Raw genomic sequence first — 24,143 nt, 5'->3', positions numbered from 1 at the left:
TTTAGAAGACATCTGAAGGCAGCCCTGTATTGGGATTCTTTAATTATTGTTTAATGTTTTACTATGTTTTTATATGTGTTGGAAGCTGCCGGGAGTGGCTGGAGCAATCCAGTCAGATGGGGGGGGGGTATAAATAAAAAATATATAGTATTATTATTATTGAATAAAAGGTAAAGGGACTCCTGAGCATTAGGTCGAGTCGTGGCCGACTCTGGGGTTGTGGCGCTCATCTCGCTTTATTGGCCGAGAGAGCCGGCGTACAGCTTCCGGGTCATGTGGCCAGCATGACTAAGCCGCTTCTGGCGAACCAGAGCAGCACACGGAAACGCCGTTTACCTTCCCGACGGAGCGGTACCTATTTATCTACTTGCAGTTTGATGTGCTTTCAAACTGCTAGGTTGGCAGGAGCAGGGACCGAGCAACGGGAGCTCACCCCGTCGCGGGGATTCGAACCACTGACCTTCTGATCGGCAAGTCCTAGGCTCTGTGGTTTAACCCACAGCACCACCCGTGTCCTATTATTGAATAGGATGTCCCTATTTTCATAGGAGAAATGTTGGAGGGTATGGAGTGTGGCTATTTATGCCCCTCTGCCTGGTCCTCAGGACTCTCCCCAGGCCACGCCCACTCTTCTGAGGCTACACCCCACACTGGTCCTGCTTCCAACATCAGAATGTTCTTTACTGGCTGGGTAAAGGAGAAAGAAGAGTGTCTGTATGTAGAAACTAGCCTCAGTGCAAAGAGCTCCACTCTATTTTACCTCTGGCCTCACTCAGCATTGGCATGCGGCCCCTGGAAGGCTGCTCATAAGAAAATGTGGCACTCATTCTGAAAAATGTTCCCTGATTCATCCTGGAAACCTTTTTCCATTGCAAAGTCGGTGCTGCAACAATGTCCTTCACTCACATTCTCAAATGGTGTGTGCAATCTTCAAAGAGTTTCACTTGATGCTTTTCCATGCAAAAATAAATATATTCTCCATGCATGCAAAAGCGAACTTGTCAGGGCAAAGGATTTTAGCATAGCCTTTATACACACACACACACACACCATCTCTCAGTCTGCTGGCTTTCTATAAGCAGGGACCGGTGAGCATTCCACCCCATTAGCTCCAATCTGCAATCTAAAGGATGTGGTACAGTCTGGAGCTAGGTTTGCCACATCGCCCGCTGCTGTTTGCAAGGACTCGAAGCTTCAATTTTTAATGTGTGGTTTTCCACCGTTCAGGACAAGATCCATAACTATTTAGGGATTCTCGAAGGCCTGTCTTGCTGGTCTGCTGAGCATTTGGTGGTCAGGTGCAGCTGCAGGCTTCAAAGCGATCCTGTTGTTGCAGAAAAGAAAGGAGAGAGAGAAAGGCAAACAAACAGAGACTCCTAAATAGGTTGTCTAGAGGAGAATCTCCAGGGCAGGCAATATCAGTGTGGAATTTTCATCCCGGCCTGGAGACGACAGCAATATGTAATTTTCCTCCCACCCAGCCCCAGCCCCACAATATTCTCTAGGGTGTTTTGCAAATGAAATTTCAAGAGCTCCTCTTATCTGAAATGCTGTACTCCAGTTGTTGCCCTCAAACCAAAAACGTGCATGCCTCAAGTCATTTATGGAGAGTACATACATACTGCAAAGCTGTGATTTCTGCATTGCAAGGGAGTTGGACTAGATGACCAGTGTGGTGTACTGGTTTAAGAGCGGTAGACTCGTAATCTAGTGAACCAGGTTCGCTTCCCCGCTCCTCCACATGCAGCTGCTGGGTGACCTTGGGCCAGTCACACTTCTCTGAAGTCTCTCAGCCTCACTCACCTCACAGAGTGTTTGTTGTGGGGGAGGAAGGGAAAGGAGATAGTTAGCCGCTTTGAGACTCCTTAGGGTAGTGATAAAGCGGGATATCAAATCCAAACTCCTCCTCCTCCTCCTCCTCCTCCCCTTCTTCCTCCTCCTCCTCCTCCTCCTCCTCCTCCTCCTCTTCTTCTTCTTCTTCTTCTTCTTCTTCTTCTCCTACCCAACAATTCTGTGATTCTGTATCATGTTTCCCTCTCCCAAATAATACCCAAATGCATTCTCATATTAATTTGGAAGGAAACCGCACCACCACCAAATTATATATGAGAACAACCTTAATATATGAGATCAGGCACATGTTACAGGCAGTGTGCTGAAACTGAAATGAGGAGCCCTGGGTTCCAATTCCCACTTGACCAGGACGTTCACTGCGAGGCTTTGTGCTGTCAGACTCACTTAGCCTAATCTACCTGTCAGGGATGTTGTGAATATATAATGGTGGTTATGTACCATGGGGTGGGGGGGAGGTATTGCAGAAATACGTTGTGCTGCTCCCCTGAGATCTTCGGAAGAAAGCCAGGTGTTTTAATGCTTGGTTGTGTGTTTTGCTGTTTTAACTGGGGAGGTGTGTATATATATATATATATATAATTTTATTGGATTTTACAAATTAATGTTTACATTCACAATCATAGATAAAAAACAACAACAAATGAACAAGATTCTTCCAAATCTTTTTACTTCCTTCCATGGGTTCTTTGTTTGCCCTTTTCTACTGCATATCATACACCAAAGTCTTTGTTACCTTGCAAGAGTTATTTCAAACCAGCTAAAGAGTTCAAGTGTTGACAGTGGTCTTTCAAATATAAAATAAATTTCTCCCAATCTTTATTGAAGTTTTGATCTTCCTGATTTCTGATTTCCACGGTAATTTTTACCATTTCTACATAGCCCAGCAATTTGTTCTGCCATTCTACTCTGGTAGGGACCTTGTTGTCTTTCCACCTCTGGACTACCTGCATCCTAGTGGCTGTCACTGTGTAACTGTACTCAACTACTTAACTGGACAGATGTGTAAACCACCCTGGGATCCTTTTAGATGAATGGTGGTTTAAAATAGCAATCCTTCCTCTGTAAATAATTCCTTCCTTATTCTTTCTTTTTTTAAAAAAAATAATTGTCAAATCCTTTATTATTTTATTCACATAATATACATTCTTTCCAGCAAACAACTCCGAAATAAAATCATATGTAACAAAACCATAAGTCTCATGTTTTCATTTACACTGATCTCCTTTCCGATACTGTTACTTGATATTTCTTGCTGCTTTCTGCTTTCCTTATAGAATCTTTATAAAAAATTAAATTTCTTAAATCTTATACCAGTGGCGTAGCGTGGGGGTGCAGGGGGGGCCGGCCGCACCGGGCGCAACATCTGGGGGTTAGGGTTAGGGTGCGCAAATCCACGGGTTAGGGGGCGCAAATTACTTGCCTTGCCTCGGGTGCTGACAACCCACGCTACGCCACTGTCTTATACCAATCTTTAACAATTTCAGTTAACACCTTCACCTCCCTCCCCCACAGCCCAGTACTTCCATCCAACCCATGTGTGATCTTCTTTACCTCCTATTATTTATGTTAAAAGGTAAAGGGACCCCTGACCGTTAGGTCTAGTCGTGGCCGACTCTGGAGTTGCGGCGCTCATCTCGCTTTATTGGCCGAGGGAGTCGGCGTACAGCAAGCAGGACTAAGCCGCTTCTGGCGAACCAGAGCAGCGCACGGAAACGCCATTTACCTTCCCGCTGGAGTGGTACCTGTTTATCTACTTGCACTTTGACATGCTTTCAAACTGCTAAGTTGGCAGGAGCAGGGACTGAGCAACGGGAGTTCACCCCGTCACGGGGATTCAAACCGCGGACCTTCTGATTGGCAAGCCCTAGGCTCAGTGGTTTAACCCACAGCACCACCCACGTCCCTATTTTTTTTGTTACTCTTGCTTTATTCACTTTATTTGTTATTCCATCCTTAATACAGTTGTACCTTGGGTTACCTACGCTTCAGGTTACATACGCTTCAGGTTACAGACTCCGCTAACTCAGAAATAGTATCTCTGGTTAATAACTTTGCTTCAGGATGAGAACAGAAATTGTGCTCTGGTGGTGCAGCACCAGCAGAAGGCCCCATTAGCTAAAGTGGTGCTTCAGGTTAAGAACAGTTTCAGGTTAAGAACGGACCTCTGGAACAAATTAAGTACTTAACCCGAGGTACCACTGTATATTATTATCCTATTTTCTTCCTCCTCCTCCTCCTCCAATGTTAGTCAGAGTAGACCCATTGCATTCCCTGGACATGACTAGCTTAAATCCATTTGCAGAGGGTTGGGCTAGATAACCCTCAACATCCTTTCCATCTCTATAATTCTGTGGTTTTGTTATTCATTCCCAAGGGACTGCCCTGAGTAGAACACGGTTGGCAGCCATCTTCAGAGACCACCAGCCCCCTGCCGCCTGAGGACAGCCCGCTAACAAGAAACGCTTAGGTGCAAGTCCGTGGTGATGTCAGGGGCCCAGCCCCCTTCCCTGTAGTTCTGAGGGAGCATCTATTCATAATGACTCCAGCCAACAAGATTAATCATTATAAGTACTTTCCCCATTCGTAATGCTTTTAGGTCCTGAAAGTTGCTAGGAGTCCAAGGACAAAGGTTACTCAGAGGTTAAAAGATAAAGGACAAAGATGTGTTTACCATCCCACAGGGTTTTGGTGACAAAGCGGAGGGCCGAATAGGAATGCGTCAGATAAGACTAATAAAAGTATTAATGAAACCTAAGGGAATGCGGACATTTAATTTGTGTTTGAGCATGTGTTTCTTTTAAAGGGGGGGGGGAATGAATCCATTTGACTTGATTTGTTGTCACGCTTGAGCAGGAGAGAAGGGGGGGGGGCCTTGTTCCTTTGGCTCGGTCATTCATATTCCAGGTCGGAATGATTTAAGCATGATCAAACAGCCTTTGAGGGAGCTAGAAGCCTCTGCAATGGACAGTAAAATTCAGTTGATGTCTATTTTCTGTCTTTCAGCAGTAAGGCTATACCTCTTGAGAGATGGAGGGATGCACATTTTGTGTTGATGATTATAACTACATTGGTAGAGCTCATTCTGGAGTAATCTTCACAACAGTCTGGCAAGGCAGTATTCCATTCACCTCCAGGAAATGCAGGAACTCCTGGTTAGAGGCTCAGAAGTGGCTTGATGAGTTGTCTAGGAGTGTGTGTACATGAACCTCAGGGTTCTCTCTAAACATGGAAGTGAATGTTGTTGTTGTTTAGTCATTTAGTCATGTCCGACTCTTCGTGACCCCATGGACCAGAGCACGCCAGGCACTCCTGTCTTCCATTGCCTCTCGCAGTTTGGTCAAACTCATGCTGGTAGCTTCGAGAACACTATCCAACCATCTCGTCCTCTGCCGTCCCCTTCTCCTTGTGCCCTCCATCTTTCCCAACATCAGGGTCTTTTCCAGGGAGTCTTCTCTTCTCATGAGGTGGCCAAAGTATTGGAGCCTCAGCTTCAGGATCTGTCCTTCCAGTGAGCACTCAGGGCTGATTTCCTTCAGAATGGATAGGTTTGATCTTCTTGCAGTCTATGAGACTCTCAAGAGTCTCCTCCAGCACCAATGGAAGTGAATAAGGTGTGCAAAATTAGCCTCTACCCCTGGAAGGCAGTGTGAAGCCCCTGTACTGGCCAGTCCTGGCATGAGGACTAGGAGCTTGGCTGCTTTTCAAATGGGCAATCCCTGCTGCAGTCCAGGCCTCAGCTTCTTGGTACTTTCCCACTTTCTCTAGGGCAGCCTTCCCCACCCTGAGGTCTTCAGATGATGCTTGATTAGAAATACAATCATCCTTGGTCACTGGTTGTGCTGGTTGGGGATTTGTAGTCCAACACTAGCTGAGGAGTCAAGGCTGGGGGAAGTTAATCAAGGTATATTAGGGGTTGGCTCCCTATTTGTACGCAAGGCTGGGTCTTGGCTTGCAGGCTTGTTTGACTATCCCACTGGTCCCAAGGACACTGACAACTGGAATAACAAGATGCAATTGAACCCAACAAAAACAGCAAGCCTTCAGCCCAGGGCTCCACAGTAGGCTCCTTGGATAGTTTTGCAAAGCAGTTCTCCTCTTCTGATCAGAGCTGGTCAGGGCTGCTAATTTAATTTCCCACAATGCCCCAGAGCAGAGAATTCCCTTGGGTAACCTTCCACAGACCACATGGCAGCTCTGGATGGGGTCAGAAGGAAAAGTGACCAGAGCAATGAATGCACATTTTGCATTTCTACTGCGGGCTAGTTTCACACCCATGGACACCCCCCTCTCTGTGCTCCGTAGCGGCAACTGAGAGCTACAGAGTTCAAGCAGGGGTGTGAGGAGTAACTCAGGGAGAGTCCTGAAGAAATTCCCCCTCCCCGCCGGGCAACAATTGTATGTTGGTACATTTTAAATGGTGGTTTGTACTATCCACCACCAAGGTGGGTCTTGCTGGGGCTCATGACCCTGGCAGCTGTCCAAGGTGCTGAAGTCAACAGTGCTGGCGCAGGTCCTTAAGCCTGTGCATGCCCTGTACATTTATAGCATATCTATAAAGCTCAGGACTTTCTCAAAAGAATCCTGGGGACTTTAGGTTACCCTCCACAGATCTGCAATTCCCAGCACTCTCAGCAAACTACAGCTCCCAAGATTCTTTGGGGGGAAGTCATGTGCTTTAAATGTGTGACGTTTATGCAGCCTAAGTTGGAGGTTGAGTGATAATGGCTATGTGAATTCATGGATGGAGCAAGATTTGAACCTGGTACTTCTCAGTTCTTTGCCACTGCATCAGCTACCAGATTAAGGCTTGTCAATCTACTCTTTAACATACAGTTGCATGAATGGATGGGATAAATGGATTGCTTCATCTCACATTCAGAACCCTTGAGACCAGAATTTGTCACTTCTCGGATTTATCTTCTAAGATGGCCCTTGCATTTTGAGCTCTGGCCCAAATATGGGTCTAAAGGTGACTTTGCACACAATGTTTTTCTTGCACATCACAATGTTTGCACTTTGCACACATTTTTTTCCCTTGCACATTAACTGTTTCCCTGTAACATAAAAGAATGCACCTGTGCACATCACAATGCTTGGAAACTTTAAGATATGCCAATGGTAATGTTTATTCAGGGTAAAGACAATGAACTAAATTCTTTTCCTGAAAATGAGTGGGTGGCGCTTGGAATGCCAATTTCTCAATCTGACTTCAAATGAGTATTCTGGGTATAAAATTATGTCAGGGTCACAGAACCGTCCATACTTGGCTCTGAGAGTTGACTAATCTTTGTGGCCCAGTTCTAACTGAGCAAGGGCAGGGAGGAGCTAATTGCAAACCTGCTTATTTTCTGAGGCTACCTTGGGTCTGGTGTGTAATATGGAATTAAAAGGGAAATATGAAAGACAGAGTCTTTTCATTCCCTTTGTATCTGACGTTCAGGTCGTGAAAGCTGTTGCTTCTGTAAATAAAACTGCACACAGACCCAGTGCACAGGAAAGAATTATCTGAAGACTCATGGGAACCTCAAGGTCAGGGATACAAAGTTTTCTTTTTTAAAAAAAAAAAAGTGTGAACCTCAACAAATTACCCAGTGAGATCTGAGCATGCTTAGTTGATGGAATGGAATTGGGCTTTTTTTTAAAAAAAAAAAAAACCTGACTGAGACACTGAGAAGGAGCACTCTGCACTGCAACATTTTGCTGCAGTCCCCCCTTCTTTTACCTACGAGTTCTGAACAGAAAGGGTATAGCAAACATTTGGTCAGAAATTCTGGGCAGATGTTTGTTTTATCTCCCTCACCCCTTTACTGCTTACAGGCCTAAATATCCTCCCCTGAGAGAAGCATGCTCTGTTGTTGTGCCATGATGTGCCTGGCATATCATGAAAACTGCAAAGTGTTTGGAGACTCTCTGATGGCAAAGGCCCATTAAAGTGCAGGGTTAGATTCCTGGAATTAGTAGTAGTTAGATTAAGAAATGCAGCTCTGGAATTAGCAGAAATGTCTAACGATGCCAAGGTAAGGGACAAAATATCAGGGTAATTACTCCCTGGAGCATCAAGCGAAAACAAGACAGAGGAAATGACTAAGCGTCTGTATGCCATTAAAACAAGAGCATGGCACTGCCTGGATTAATTGTGAGCACTCAAATGTTGAGGCAGGCTTTTAGATGGGAGAGGACTCTGTCTTCTAAAGGGTATATTGATGAGAATCAGCTCTATATAACCAGATTTTATCTGCAAAAGGCCACCCCCCCCACACACCCCAGCTGCCTGGCCAAGTGGCAAGTTAGCTGGAAACTGCCAAACACATTCTCTTCTTTTGTCATGGATTTCATTTGCCGATGTGTTCTGAATCTGTACATCCCTGTGTCAGAACTTTCCTTCCCAACCTCAGCTCGGGTCTTACGTGGAAGTTCCATTTCCGAAGCCAAGGCGCTGGTGCTGTTTTGAAGCCTTCACACACACACCCCAACTCTGATTTAGGAATGCTTAAAGGATGCGGGTGGTGCTGTGGGTTAAACCACAGAGCCTAGGACTTGCTGATCAGAAGGTCGGCGGTTTGAATCCCCGCGACGGGGTGAGCTCCCGTTGCTTGGTTCCTGCTCCTGCCAACCTAGCAGTTCGAAAGGACGTCAAAGTGCAAGTAGATAAATAAGTACCGCTTTGGTGGGAAGGTAAACGGCGTTTCCGTGCACTGCTCTGGTTCGCCAGAAGCGGCTGAGTCATGCTGGCCACATGACCCGGAAGCTGTACACCGGCTCCCTTGGCCAATAAAGCGAGATGAGCACCGCAACCCCAGAGTCGGTCATGACTGGACCTAATGGTCAAGGGTCCCTTTACCTTTAAGGGATGTGATCCCCATGAATTCCAACATGAGCTGACCTGATCTGTACCTAACATGCAGAATGGAAGATTGTTATCCTTTTTTGTTTGTGCAAAATTCAATTTCTTTGAATTTTGCAATGCAGTTCCCAGCTAAGTTAGACAGGCAGGTGGGAGCTGGCTGAGGTCAGGCTAAGGTTGACGGGGCAGTCCCCCAGTTTCCCTTATGGGCCACAGATAAGGTCCCTTCCTATGTGAGGCACAGTAGAATTCTCTGGTGCAAAACCCGCATAGCAGGGAGATCCCAGAAGCATCACCTTTGCTCCAAAAGCACATACCTAGGCCAATCTGAGTAGGGGAATTTTACCTACCTTTCTCATCATAATGACGATGCATGCCCAAAATTTTGGAATCTGATTCAGAAAATATATGCTTTGAAACAAACAAAACTGAAGACCAAAATGTGCCTCTGATTTGAATCTAGGAAAAAATGTGTGCCATGTTCCAAGAATTTATAGCTGCTTCCATTGCTTATTCTTGTTAATCTTTCAAATATATTATGATGTTGTTGTTGTTGTTGTTGGAAGCATTGAGGAGGGAGACTGAAAAGTAAATAACTGAAAGCCCCTAACTTGGAGGGACAGCTACATGACTGCAAATAAAATGATACAGGGCCCCCGACAATGGCATTGCTGCACAAGTTTTAAATAAGAAGACATGACAACCCAGCCTCTGACATTAGTCTTTGTTTTAATCCTGCTGCCCAGCAAGGAAGTGCTGTAAATCTGAGGTACTGACCCATGTCTACACATTTACCAGATAGTCACTGATCAAAGATTTATTTATTAGCCCAGGCATGATTGATTTATATGAGTTTTGTTTGAGCAAGTTAATTGCAAACGGCAACTTGGGATGCACACATTACAATGTGAAGGAACCAGGTTACTAACCTCCTCCTGCCCACCCCCACCCCCAAGCCGCTTACTGTTAGGGGCAGCGATAACGTCACGGCAGCGATAACATGTTGACTTGGGTCTGGATCAACAGTGTGACTCTTTTGGATGCCTTACCCAGGAGAGATTAAATGGTCCCTGCCATTAATAATCTACTCAGCAAGGAGCCAGGGGTTTTAGCAATGTCAGGTGAGAAGAGATATTTCCCTTCCTGGGAAAGTCTAATATTTAAACTGTTGTTTAAACTGGGAGGTGGGGGGAGGGAATCGCTATGCAACCATGATCTCAGGAAGAATTTTCTCCGTGGGCTTCAGGATTTGATGAGATTTCTGAGGTTCTAAACTCCAGCGGCTGACTTGTTGAGTTTTGAAATCAAGTATCTTCTGCTTGTGGTTACAAAGCTGATGGAGTTTGGCACGCATTATTTCTGATGAGTTCCTTCATGTTCATCATGGCTGTGTTGAAAGCAGGGGAGCCAGTAGCTTTCCAGATGTTGCTGGACTACAACTCCCATCACTCTGATCAATGTTCAGGAATGATGGGAGTTGTAGTCCAGCAATTTCTAGAGGGCTACAGGTTCCCCACCCCTGGATTAAGCTATACAAAAAGCTACTGAAGAAGCAATAAGCTTTTAGTCATCCCTTGACAGTAAACTATCAGTAGGCCACTATTGCATTTCATGTAAGTTAAGAATCATGACAATATTCATTTCTATTTGTGCTTAGGAGAAGAGGGGTGTGGGAAGCTAGAGGGGGAAATGATTGGAGCAACAAATGTAAATTTTACCTGTACCCTAGGCTAGTTTCTGCACACACACAAACCTCTTTATATTTGTCATGCAGACCAGCAGGAAGCGTTGAGTTCAAGGAGACATTGCAGCCAGGCAAAAACTCTCAAGAAGGGTTCAAAGTTGGGCTAGTGAGTGGGTGGTCTGGGAAGAGTCTCAAGGGCCAGACAGAGTGGCCTGGGGGCGGGGCTGCATGTGGCCCCCAGACCTGAGGTTTCCCACCATTGGCTTAAAGTGATGAAGAATCTTCAGATACATTTTCTCAGCACAATCCTGTGAGGTAAAAGCGCTGCTCTCAATCACAGGGGCAGCCTCCACACTGCTCACACCACTAGGGGGCAATCCAGCCAGATGGGCAGGGTTTAAATAAATTATTATTATTATTATTATTATTATTATTATTATTATTATTATTATTATTATTATTATATTAGCCTGATGCATCAATGAGTATCAGGCAGCTGCCATTACTCATACAATGCCCTGTAGAAACATAGTCTTTTCTGCCACCATACTCCTTGAGGAAACCTACCCGCCCATCTCCAGGTCTACTGGAGAGAAATAGGGAGGGAGACAGGGCCAACCACTGACATATGATTTAATTTGTACTTCTCGAGAACCAGAACACAGGTATCCTTCAAAATTCGCACTTCTCCAATGCAGTCCTCCCACCAAACAATATGCACATATTGCGGGAAAACACACATCTTAGGCCTCATCTAGACACATCAAAGAAGCATTTCAGTTCAAAGCGTTGTAAATTTAAACAGGGAAAACCGGTAGAGAAAAGCAGAACTCCACATCGCCATCTGGTGGCACAATGTTGCACCGTACATACAATGCATATAAATCGCTTTTTCTTTACCAGTCTAGCTGAGCGCTTAGTGAAAATAACATACACAAAATGCATTATATCAGAGAAAATTGCTTTCAGGGATGGGTCTGCCATTCCAAACCGCATGCAACTATGTGTTAGTTAGAAGAAATTTGCACTCAAACACCGACAGATTTTCACGAGGATTTCTCAAAACAAACACATTGGCAATCGCTACAGAAATGGGGAGACCTGAACTGAACACTGGGGGAAAGAGAAGCTGAAATTGGCAGGTCTGTGCATCCCTATATCCGAGCCAAATTACCGTATTTTTCGCTCTATAAGACGCACCAGACCATAAGACGCACCTAGTTTTTGGAGGAGGAAAACAAGAAAAAAAATATTCTGAATCCCAAAGGCCAGAACAGCAAGAGGGATCGCTGCGCAGTGAAAGCAGCGATCCCTCTTGCTGTTCTGGCTTCTGGGATAGCTGTGCAGCCTGCATTCGCTCCATAAGACGCACACACATCCCCCCTTACTTTTTAGGAGGGAAAAAGTGAGTCTTATAGAGCAAAAAATACGGTAATCTGAAAAACTATGCATGTGTTTCATCCCCCACAATGAAGATTCTGGGAAGGATTTCTAAGATTCAGGGAAGGACTTGCAAAAGAAAGCGGACGTTGAAAGCCCAGCACATGCACAAACACACCCTGAAATTAATCAGGAGACTGGCACCGAGATGCCTGAGGATCCCTTTGGAAGTCCCAGCCTTGTTAGGAAAGGATTTCAAAGCAAAACAGGACCCAGAGCCATAGTAGAGCTCCACTAATTACCGCTAAGAACCCACCACTTTGGAGAGCCACACACTGCGGCTTTTCTCCTGGCTGACAGACAACTGTCAGCTGGGCAAGAGCTACTAATTAGTAATTGATAAATATAAGTGCGCTGTCTTCCCGGAGTAGAGTACCACTTGATGATAGTAATTAATTGTTCATTGATTCCCATAGGCTGACGTGAGGTCTGCTCAGCTGCTTCTGTGCCTTTCCCATTTGTAGATAGAGGTGAGCATGCCTGGCAAGGATGCTCCTGGCTCCCAAAGTTTCTTTTTTTTTGGGGGGGGGGAGAGACTTTGCACAGGAGATCATCCTAAATGGAATTTAATTAAACGCAGGAAGCATGTTTGATGCTGATTCTCCACGGGTGACTGTCAGGGGTGCCAACTTGTATAAAATATTGAAGGGCAGGGGGCCAGGTAAGCCCTGCCCCACATAATCGATCACAAGATACAGTGTTCACTCAACATTTGAATGGCAATACTCATGAACTGGGGGGGCAGCCCCCTCAAATATTTTATGGAGGGGCCAAAGGGACCTCGGCCCCTAGGAGTCAGCTCCTATGGTGAATGTCAAGGGTAGAACCTTTCTTCCATGTGTGGGGTTCCTCAAAATCTCCTGGGGGAGGGGAGTGAAAAGAAAGAACCTGCTTAAAAGAGAACTCTAACTAGAATTTTGTTAGGGACGCGGGTGGTGCTGTGGTCTAAACCACTGAGCCTCTTGGGCTTGCCGATCAGAAGGTTGGCAGTTCGAATCCTCATGACGGAGTGAGCTCCCATTGCTCAGTCCCAGCTCCTGACAACCTAGCAGTTCGAAAGCACACCAGTGCAAGTAGATAAATAGGTACTGCTCCAGCGGGAAGGTAAATCGCGTTTCCGTGCACTGCTCTGGTTTGTCAGAAGCAGCTTAGTCATGCTGGCCACATGACCTGGAAAAACTGTCTGTGGACAAACCCCAGCTCCCTCGGTGTGTAAAGCGAGATGAGCGCTGCAACCCCAGAGTCATCTGGGTCCTTTACCTTTAAACTAGAATTTAAATAAATGCAGGAATCATGTTTGATGTTGGTCCTTCATGGGCCAATGTCAAGGTTACGTTTCCTGACATGCGAGTTTTCTGTGTGTAGGGTTTCCCAAAGTTTCCCAGAGGAAGGAAGCAAAATGGGAGAACCTGCACAGGAGAACCTACATAAATATGAGCCTGAAGGCGGCTCAGCTGGTTGGAGCGTGGTGCTGATAATGCCAAGGTTGCAGGTTCGATCCCCGTATGGGACAGCTCATATTCCTACACTGAAGGAGTTGAACTATACGATCCTCAGGGTATCTTCCAACTCTATAATTCGATTATTTTATGTGGAAATTAATTTAATACAGGAAGCATGTGTGATGTTGACTCCCCCACTCAAGGTTAGGCTGGATACCTTCTTCCTGACATGCTATTTTCCATGTTCCAGTCTCCTCCAGTCTTCTGGGGGAGGCAGGCAAGAGGGGATAAACTTCAGAGGAGTTCACTGTAAATGGAATGACCATGAACCACAAGAATCACAAATGCTGGGCATCCATGGGTTTAATGGCTCTAGGGCTATGGGGGTCTTCTAGCAGGAAACCTCTTAAACATTAAGCCCCCTTAACCTAGGAGAGTGAAGATGTGCACACAAAGAATTATGCCACGCAGCTCTCTGATTTCCATTTTCAGTCTGGGGATGCTAGCAAGCCCCTGGCACTGCCACCTTCTGGCACCAGCTTTGTGCCCATGCAGCTAAAGGAGATCAGCAAAAACAAGATCACTGCATGTTGACATCCTCAATATATCTCCGGTGATGCTCTCTTTTTTTCTTGGCAAGATTCACAAGCAGAGTCATTGCAGGTATTGCCAAATATATGTATATATATATATACCCAAGGCTACAATCCTTCTCTCTCCAGGCACAGAGAGTCCCATGAGGATATTCTGTGGTTTGAACACTTTATTGATTTAGGATATGTTTGGTGCTGGGCCAAAATCCCTCCTTCACAATTTTGCAGTCCAATCACAGTCGGAAAAAGGGGGCATTTGGGGGATTTTCAGGGGTGGCTGACAACAATTACAAGCATTTCTCCTGGCCCCTTTTAGCCCAGGGACCAGTCCACCATCCCTCAGGCCTTATGGAGGGCAGGACTATATCTTGGGGGGAAAATATGAATGAATTCCTTTTGCCCCACAAATAACCCAGAGATGCATTTTAAATAAAAGCACGCATTCTACTCACATAAAAACACCAGGCAGGCTCCACAAATAACCCAGAGATGTATTTTAAATAAAAGGACACATTCTAATCATGTAAAAACACGCTGATTCCCAGACCGTCTGCTCTCCCTCTGGGTTGCCTTCTGGGTTGGGAAGCCAAGAACGCAACCGGCCCCCATCCCGCCAACCTCACCAGCTGCTACAGGTGAAATGGCCAAATGGCCAAACTGCCATCTTCAAAAGCCATGCCTAACTCCCAAAATAAAGTTCTTTTATTGCTTGTGTCATATACTGCAGCGAGACAATAAGAATGGCTTGAGCAACTCGCCACAGCCCTTACACGTATTTTCAGGAGGAGCTGAGACTATCAATTTATTTTCACTTAACAATTAAATTTGCCTTCAGAAGGGCTCCTGAGGGCACATACCAGTGTGTCCATTATGTTATTACTGCTAATTTCCACTGAATAAGCCAAAATTAGAGGCCACTTGCCACCAGAAATGACTGAAATGTTATGGAAAAACTGAATCAGAGTGAAGCGGGTAAGTAAAATGGTCTAAAACAATCCATCTGTTGTTTTTTGTGTGTGTGTGTTTATGTATTAAAAAAAAAATCATCTACCTTTCCAGTGGAACTATTTTGAGCTCTCTTGTTCAGAAGCACGAGGGAAAGCCAAACTTCTGTACTTTCTAAAAGGGAAAGCTGTGGTCAGGTCTGTACATTATTACTGAGGGAAAGCTGGGTATAGCCTTTCCTTGAATAGCTTTTCTAGGTTATTGCTGTAACATGAAGCAATGAGAGTTGCTCCAGCGGTTGTCAGGAACAACACTTTATCTAACCAGGAACATGCAAATCCCTTCTGAGAAATGTTACTCTTATCAAGACTGCTGTGACCTCCCTTGCAACTCTTCAGCACGTTCATCTGAGAAACAATCTCCAGAGTTTGCTCTGAGTTTTGTTTTCATCAGGAAGATCTCACCCCAATGGCTACATGCATACACAAGCACACACACCCTGACCTTATTTCAGACTTACTCAGCTTTTGTTTGGCTTCCCTTTCAAATTCGTTGGATGTGTTCATCCAAAATTTGCTTCAAATTTCACAATAAGGCTTTGTGTGCTACCAGTGTGCCAGAGAGATGGGGAGAGGGAGAGAGAACGTTTTCCTGCTTCCCTCTTCTCACTGCTGCCACTGCCCAAGCCAGGTAAATGTTGTTTAAAACAGGGGTAACCCACACAATCTAGACAGCATTTTAAAAAGCAGAGACATCACCTTGCCAACAAAGGTCCGTATAGTAAAAGCTATGGTTTTCCCAGTAGTGATGTATGGAAGTGAGAGCTGGACCATAAAGAAGGCTGATCACCGAAGAATTGATACTTTTGAATTATGGTGCTGGAGGAGACTCTTGAGAGTCCCATGGACTGCAAGAAGATCAAACGCATCCATTCTTAAGGAAATCAGCCCTGAGTGCTCACTGGAAGGACAGATCGTGAAGCTGAGGCTCCAGTACTTTGGCCACCTCATGAGAAGAGAAGACCCCCTGGAAAAGACCCTGATGTTGGGAAAGATGGAGGGCACAAGGAGAAGGGGATGACAGAGGACGAGATGGTTAGACAGTGTTCTGGAAGCTACAAACATGAATCTGACCAAACTGCGGGTGGCAGTGGAAGACAGGAGTGCCTGGTGTGCTCTGGTCCATGGGGTCACGAAGAGTCGGACACGACTGAACGACTAAACAACAACAACAACCCACACAATGCCTTGCGGATCGTGCCTTGCAGCAGTTGTTGTTGGCACCCGTCCATCTTGAGAGACAATGTGCCTCCAGGGGTGAAGTCAAACCGCTGCTAAATTAAATCTCACCTGTTTCTATTTACGCAGCCCCACCTGAGATTAGTTGGGATTCTAAATAATGAGCCCATACTCAGATCAATTCTTGCAAATTTCCTGATTTTGGAATTATCCCCACATTTCAGAAGCATATCTACCATTCTTCTGCTCAGCTCAAAGAAACAAAAGAGGACCAGAGGCAGCAGAAGAGAACAGCACGATCCCTCATTTTTTACACCATGGTAGGTAGGTAGAGAGGGACGCGGGTGGCGCTGTGGGTTAAACCACAGAGCCTAGGACTTGCTGATCAGAATGTCGGCAGTTTGAATCCCCGTGACGGGGTGAGCTCCCGTTGCTCGGTCCCTGCTCCTGCCAACCTAGCAGTTCGAAAGCACGTCAAAGTGCTAGTAGATAAATAGGTACCGCTCTGGTGGGAAGGTAAACACCATTTCCGTGCGCTGCTCTGGTTCGCCAGAAGCGGTTTAGTCATGCTGGCCACATGACCCGGAAGCTGTACGCCAGCTCCCTCGGCCAATAAAGCGAGATGAGCGCCGCAACCCCAGAGTTGGCCACGACTGGACCTAATGGTCAGGGGTCCCTTTACCTTTAGGTAGGTAGAGAGAAACTGAACATCTCTTTTAGGATAGTTCCCAAGTAGTGGCGCACCAGTCTTGCGGTGGCAAAACCCACCCCACGTTTCCTTTTTATTTGTATTGGAGTAAGTCATGTGAAACAGTGTCAAAGGCCTTACTCTGTCAATTTAATAAAGTCAATTTATGGTGCCTATAAATCTTCTAACCAGCTGGGATGAGGAGGGACGGCAGAAGGCTGAGTGGATGGTGATAAAGTCGTGACATGGTGGCAAATCTTCTGCTTGGCACCCCCAGGGAATTGAATCGTCGCCTGCAGTGTACCCCCTCCCTGTGTGAACCATGCACAACCTGTGGTTCTGTGTGCCCTTCCCAGTCCATGTGAACTGTGCTCAGTTGACCTGTGATTTGCTGTGATGAAATCCTTTATCTCTGTGAGAAAATGCCCTTCAGAATGGTTTTCGGAGGCCAAAAATGCCTTTTTACCCAACTCAGACTGTTACACAAACTATGTCCCTGTCTAGAGCTGTCAGACCGGGCTTTAGTTATTCATACACCGATAGCACACAAGCTTGGCTACCGTAAAGCATTTGCTTCTCCCCCCCCCTTTAAAAAAAATATTTTTATTCGGTTTTACATTTAACATTTGCATTCACATGTAAATCATAATCATATACACATAGGGTTCTCTGAATCCCTAGATTTTCCTCCATCCCTTCATGGGTTCCATAGTTATTCTTGTCCAACTGCATCGTATAATGTTCTCCATCTTTCCTTAAAACTAAATTCTTACCACAGTTTACCAGTTTACCATGAAGCATTTTCAGTATGATTCATTCAGTGAAACTTGTGACTAGGACTGGGCAATACCTGGTTTCCAAACATCGTGTTATATCGCCAGCTAACCATTGCGACCTACTGGCATATGGCAATGTCTGAAATAAGGATGGAACTATGTAGAGGCATTGGCTGGCTTCACAGCTTTCCCCACATGGTGATTTTTGCATAGCACACACACATGCCATGATTCACGATACATTGCCAGGTCAAAAATTATGAAACCGGTATCATGATATGGACTTCAAACTGGTTTTGCATGATATATCACCCAGTCCTAACACACACATCAACATATCATGATTTGTGAAAAATTTCCAGGTCTAAATTTAATAAAACTGATATCATGTTATGGATTTCAAATCGCTTTTGGACACTATATCAATATATCGCCCAGCCCTACATGTGACTCTTTGGATGCTAGTGGGAGCCAGGAAGTCAGTTTTTATTTCTGCATGTAAACACTCAAAATGTATTTCTGAGGGTTTACTAGCAATAATAATAATAATAAAAATAATAATTTATTTATAACCCCCCCCCATCTGGCTGGGTTTCCCCAGCCACTCTGGGCGGCTTCCAACAGAATATTAAAATACAATAGTCTATTAAACATTAAAAGCTTCCCTAAACAGGGCTGCCTTCAGGTGTCTTCTAAAAGTCTGGTAGTTGTTGTTCTCTTTGACATCTGGTGGGAGGGCGTTCCACAGGGCGGGTGCCACTACCGAGAAGGCCCTCTGTAACTTGCCTTCTCGCAGTGAGGGAACCGTCAGAAGACCCTCGGCGCTAGACCTCAGTGTCCGGGCAGAACGATAGGGATGGAGACGCTCCTTCTGGACCGAGGCAACAATCTTGGTTGTCGATACAGTGATATCTGCACACAACAGGCTGGTCACATACCCAGAGCCATAGCTAGGTGATCTTGCACCCCTGGCAGAACTGTCCAGATTGTGCTCCCTAACCATGGACAGGTTAGCTCTTTTTTCCACCTCTCCTCCAACCCCACCCTCCACCCTTTCAATCCACCCTCTATTTAAAACCTTTTCTTATGAGGCAACAATCAAATTTTTTTTATAGACATATTTATGGACATATTTTTAGCCGATTTTGCACCCCCCCCTTGCCTGCACCCCTGGTGGGGGCCCACCTCTCCACCCCCTAGCTATGGCCCTGCACATACCCCTTGTGTGCGGATGCGCAAGTTTTGTACTCAGAATGTGTTAGGGTCGTACACAACAGCTACAGGCCCTGATAGATTGGCCATCAGACACATATACAGTTCAAGTGCCATGAATGCAAGGTGTGTTCTCTTGCGAGAGCTTTTATATATATATATATATAGGCATTCTCTGCTCAGGTATTCTTGGGCATTCGCAACATGGCTTGATAGGCTCGCTCTGTCCCGCCGCAGAAATGTCAGATATAATGGGAAAGAAAAAAAGGATAATAAGAAAGAAACTTGGCTGAAGCCACCGATATGGACCTCATTCTCCTAGTCACTTCAGGATGTTCCAGTTCATTAAGCAAGCTTGAATGCGAAGGGCACAACCTCTGCTTCTGCCGTTCTGCCACCGTCCCTTGGGTACTTTCCATCAAAAGAAGACCTCGGAGAGAACAATGCATTGTCAGGGCCCCAGTGAGGATATCAGCCGCCTTCAAATTTGGCAGCTGACTTGTCCTCGCGTCCTATCTGTTCTTCAAATATCTGAAAGAGAAACCCCCAGGTCATAAAGGTAAAGCTAGATTTGGGGGTGCATTTATTATTACAGTCATACCTCGGGTAACATCCACTTCAGGTTGCGTTTTTTCAGGTTGCGGACCGCCAATACCCGGAAGTACCAGAACGGGTTACTTCCGGGTTTCGGTGGTCGCGCATGCACAGAAGCGCAAAATCATGCTTTGCGCATGTGCAGAAGTGCCGAATCACAACCTGCACGTGTGCAGACGCCTGCAAACGATGCCTTATGAGGAACGGCTAAGGGAGCTTAGCATGTTTAGCCTGGAGAAGAGGAGGTTAAGGGGTGATATGATAGCCATGTTCAAATATATAAAAGGATGTCACATAGAGGAGGGAGAAAGGTTGTTTTCTGCTGCTCCAGAGAAGCGGACACGGAGCGATGGATCCAAACTACAAGAAAGAAGATTCCACCTAAACATTAGGAAGAACTTCCTGACAGTAAGAGCTGTTCGACAGTGGAATTGGCTGCCAAGGAGTGTGGTGGAGTCTCCTTCTTTGGAGGTCTTTAAGCAGAGGCTTGACAACCATATGTCAGGAGTGCTCTGATGGTGTTTCCTGCTTGGCAGGGGGTTGGACTCGATGGCCCTTGTGGTCTATGCCAACTCTATGATTCTATGATTCTATGATTCTAAGATGCGGGTTGCGATCGCTGCGGGTTGCGAATGTGCATCCTGCCCAGATCACGTTCACAACCGGAGCATCCACTGTAGTTTTATTACAGTGGTACCTCAGGTTACATGTGCTTCCTGAAGCAAAGTTCTTAACCCGAGGTACTATTTCTGGGTGAGCGGAGTCTGTAACCTGAAGCGTCTGTAACCCGAGGTACCACTGTACCTAGTCGTGTCTGGATTCTTATTTTTACAACTTTTGATTCTGGAATTTGCAACCCCATTCTTCTTCTCTTTTTTCCTCTTTGCTAGGTAGGTCAGCAAGTTTAGGGGTAACTTACCTCTTGTCAGACAAAGTTCCTGGAGTTTCATTTGTGGCGGAAAAATTGAAATCAGAAAATTGAGGCAGAGAGGGAAACCATCAAGCAGAAAGGATAGCCTGGTTTTATTGTTCCAGGTATTGTCCTTGGGATGGAGGAGGCATAGGTTTTGTGGTTACTTACTATTGTAATTTATTTGCAATTCTACATAGTAATTGTATAATTCTATATAGTATAATTCTATATAGGAATTGTATAATTGTATAATTTATATAGTATAATTCTATATAGGAATTGTATAATTGTATAATTTATATAGTAATTGTCCATAATGTTCCTAATTTTGATCTATAGACTGCACTAGTAAATCGATCAGTGGGCAAAATCACATAATTATTTGCTGTTGATGGGGACAGAGAAACATGAGGAACCTATGCATATAAGTTTGATGGAGTGTTACGAGGAGAAGGAAGAGAGACGCAATAATTTCAAGACCAGCTCAAGACATTTTGCTACCTGAAGCGAAGAACAAGATAATAATAATAATAATTTTTTTTTTTTTAATTTATACCCTGCCCTCCCCAGCCAAGACCGGGCTCAGGGCGGCTAACAACCAATAATACAAACAAGTTGATTAAAATACAATTTTTAAAAAAGATTAAAATACAACATTAAAACATTAGGGTGCAGTCTCTTCACAGGAGGAGAAAAGAAAGAGAAAGAGGGGGAGGGAATCAAACTGATTCTAAGCCAAAGGCCAGGCGGAACAACTCTGTCTTACAGGCCCTGCAGAAAGAAATCAGATCCCGCAGGGCCATGGTCTCATGAGACAGAGCATTCCACCAGGCCGGAGCCAGTGTTGAGAAGGCCCTGGCTCTGGTTGAGGCTAATCTAACTTCCTTAGGGCCCAGGACCTCTAGGGTGTTGCTATATATGGACCTTAAGGTCCTCCGTGGGGCATACCAGGAGAGGCGGTCCCGTAGATATGAGGGTCCTAGGCCATGAAGGGCTTTAAAGGTCAAAACCAGCACCTTAAATCTGACCCTGTACACCACCGGGAGCCAGTGCAGCCGGAAAAGCACTAGGTGAATATGCTCCCATGGCAGAGACCCTGTGAGAAGCCTCAATGCAGCATTCTGCACCCGCTGGAGTTTCTGGGACAGCTTCAAGGGCAGCCCTACATAGAGCGAATTACAGTAGTCAAGCCTGGAGGTGACCGTCGTCACCTGTGTCGGCATCCTTCAGGGGTTGAGATGCCAACTGGCTAGCCCTCAGCTGGATCATGCCCTTCCAAGCTGTGACGATCCCCCAATCTCTGGTGTGACGTAAATCAGCGACTTAAGACTTCAAAGCCTGAGCACACTATATTAGCAGAGCATACTGCGCAAACAGAAGTGGCGTGAGGCTTGTGGAGGCGTACTAACAAGCTACAGATTTACTGAGCATAAATCAGGACAAAGAAAACATGTCGTCTCTCTTTCGTCTCATCAGAGAGAGAGTCAAAAGCAAAAGCTATACAAAACCGGAAGTTCCCAGCAAACTGTGCTGGGATGTAAACAGACATGTGACACGCAACAGTTCCATGTCTGTAACTAAAGGTGGAATAGAATTTTCCAACATTCTGCACAATTTCATGTACAGAGCAGATGAATCTTACTTCAGCAATGGGTATAGGGCAACATATTCCACTGCACTTGAGGGCTGCATGGCTAGCTTATGGGGTGAGCTGGCTACCTCACTTGACCCAGGGGTATCTGCTTTCCCTAATGATAGAGCTGGACCTGAATTGCAAACTTACAAGGCAGACCCACGTCTGATGTTGAAGTTAAAGGAAAAGGTAAAGGGACCCCTGACCATTAGGTCCAGTTGTGGCTGACTCTGGGGTTGTGGCGCTCATCTTGCTTTATTGGCCGAGGGAGCTGGCGTACAGCTTCTGGGTCATGTGGTCAGCATGGCTAAGCCGCTTATGGTGAACCAGAGCAGTGCACGAAAATGCCATTTACCTTCCTACCAGAGCGGTACCTATTTATCTACTTGCACTTTGACGTGCCTTCGAACTGCTAAGTTGGCAGGAGCAGGGGCCGAGCAATGGGAGCTCACCCCGTCACGGGGATTCGAACCGCCAACCTTCTGATTGGCAAGTCCTAGTCTCTAGTTTAACCCACAGCGCCACCCACATCCTGATGTTGAAGTTAGTGTTGTGCTTAAAAACTGTCCTGGTGGCTTTTTTCTTTGCCTTGCTCCTGAAGCAGCAAAAGTGTGTTCGCGAATGTCCTTTCTAAGTATCGCCTAAGCACAGGAAGCACTCCAACCACTGTACCATACTGTCTCCAGAGTAGTGAGTGAGTGCCTCTGGCATCCGGGAATGGGAAGCCGGACTAAATTGACTTGCTATTTCCCTTTCAAACTCCCTTGTTCCCTGTACATGTGAGTTCGTCATTCTCAAGGATTGGAAGGCGTATCAGCGGCTGGTTTTAAGCTGATGTGAATGGGATTTCATTAATTCACTCCTCCTGTAACTTTTGCTTTAAATTTTCTAAGGAATTTGAGAAAAAGAGAAGGGGGTGTGCCGATATATACAACCCACAACATATTCTTGGTGTCACTTCAGTTTTTCATCAAGATATGCTTGGGGCAATATTGTATTTCACCAGATCAGCTGGAACAGGCTGGGGGATGGAGTCAGAGTACCAATTTCATTTCTTTGTCATAGAAAATGAACATGCTTCTTTCTCCCCCTTTTTCTTTCTCTCCCTCTCGCTGCCCCGCATCCTCCCAATACTGCTTCTTATCTTCAAGATACCAGTAGAGGCCATGTTTGTGTAATTAAATTAGGGTTAATGGGCAGCCCAAAATCGTAATAAAGAAGATTTTAGAATTGTGCCTCCTTTCCCACAACATTAATTTTATATCATGCTTTTATGTCTGTACAAGTAATTAAGTTAGGGAACATGTAAGGAACTCTGAAGAGACAAGCTTTGTGGAACCACACAAGTCGGGCTGTAGCCAGACCACATTGTCATGGGAGTCACGGAAACAGAGCTCTTAAACCATCTTCTATGATTGCTGTAGTTTCAGCAATCCTGATGTCATTTTATCCCCGCTCGGCAGTTGAGGAGGTTATAGGCAGGTGCAATCGCTGGAAGGATTGGGAAGGTACAGAAAGCTAAACATCTTTTAAATGTGGGAGCTGACAAGCAACTAGCTAGAAGATTATACGCCCGTCGATTCCTTGCGGTTTGGAAACACACACACAACACACACACACACACAGTCCCTCCACCACCAAGTTTAGAGAAAGTGAACAGGAAAACAGTTCCTAAGCACATAGAGAAGAAGAGTTTGGATTTGATATCCCGCTTTATCACTACCCGAAGGAGTCTCAAAGCGGCTCACATTCTCCTTTCCCTTCTTCCTCCCCCACAACAAACACTGTGTGAGGTGAGTGAGGCTGAGGGACTTCAGAGAAGTGTGACTGGCCCAAGGTCACCCAGCAGCTGCATGTGGAGGAGCGGGGAAGCGAACCCGGTTCACCAGATTACGAGTCTACCACTCTTAACCACTACACCACAGTGTACTGCAGCAGAACTTTACAAAGGGCTGTCGCCAATGCACAAATGCTGTGGATGGCAGGATTTGGGCTTGCATACTCTAAAACATTTCCCCGGTGAAAATAGGAATGTTAATAATAATAATAATATATTTATACCCTGCCCATCTGACTGGGTTGCCCGAGCCACTCTTAGCCAGTGTTGCTGCTTCCAGAAAATGAGACAACTCCACAACTAAAGGAGTCATAGAGGAGACTCTCCCCATGCATCTGTGGATGTCTGATTCTATAAATCAGAGAGGGAAGGAAGCACAGTGTAGCAACTCCCAGGTTTCTAAAAGCATAAAATACAGTCCTAGGAGTTGGAGACTGCAGAGGGTATATA

At 45.5% G+C, this 24,143-nt stretch overlaps 1 long non-coding RNA gene across 1 annotated transcript; it reads right to left on the bottom strand.

Moving 5' to 3' along the window:
* Positions 1 to 1,186: 1,186 nt before the first annotated feature.
* On the bottom strand, positions 1,187 to 17,034 carry LOC310659577. The gene is made up of 3 exons (XR_014502818.1): positions 16,918 to 17,034; positions 14,909 to 14,976; positions 1,187 to 1,324 (listed from the first exon to the last, which is right to left on the bottom strand). It is a non-coding gene; the product is annotated as an uncharacterized lncRNA (long non-coding RNA).
* Positions 17,035 to 24,143: the final 7,109 nt, after the last annotated feature.

The sequence above is a fragment of the Podarcis tiliguerta genome (assembly GCF_965153285.1).
Source record: "Podarcis tiliguerta genome assembly, chromosome: 11".
In the NCBI taxonomy this organism is placed as follows: domain Eukaryota; kingdom Metazoa; phylum Chordata; class Lepidosauria; order Squamata; family Lacertidae; genus Podarcis; species Podarcis tiliguerta.
The sequence above is the reverse complement of the archived record's forward strand: the minus strand, read 5'-3'. Positions and strand labels throughout refer to the sequence as shown.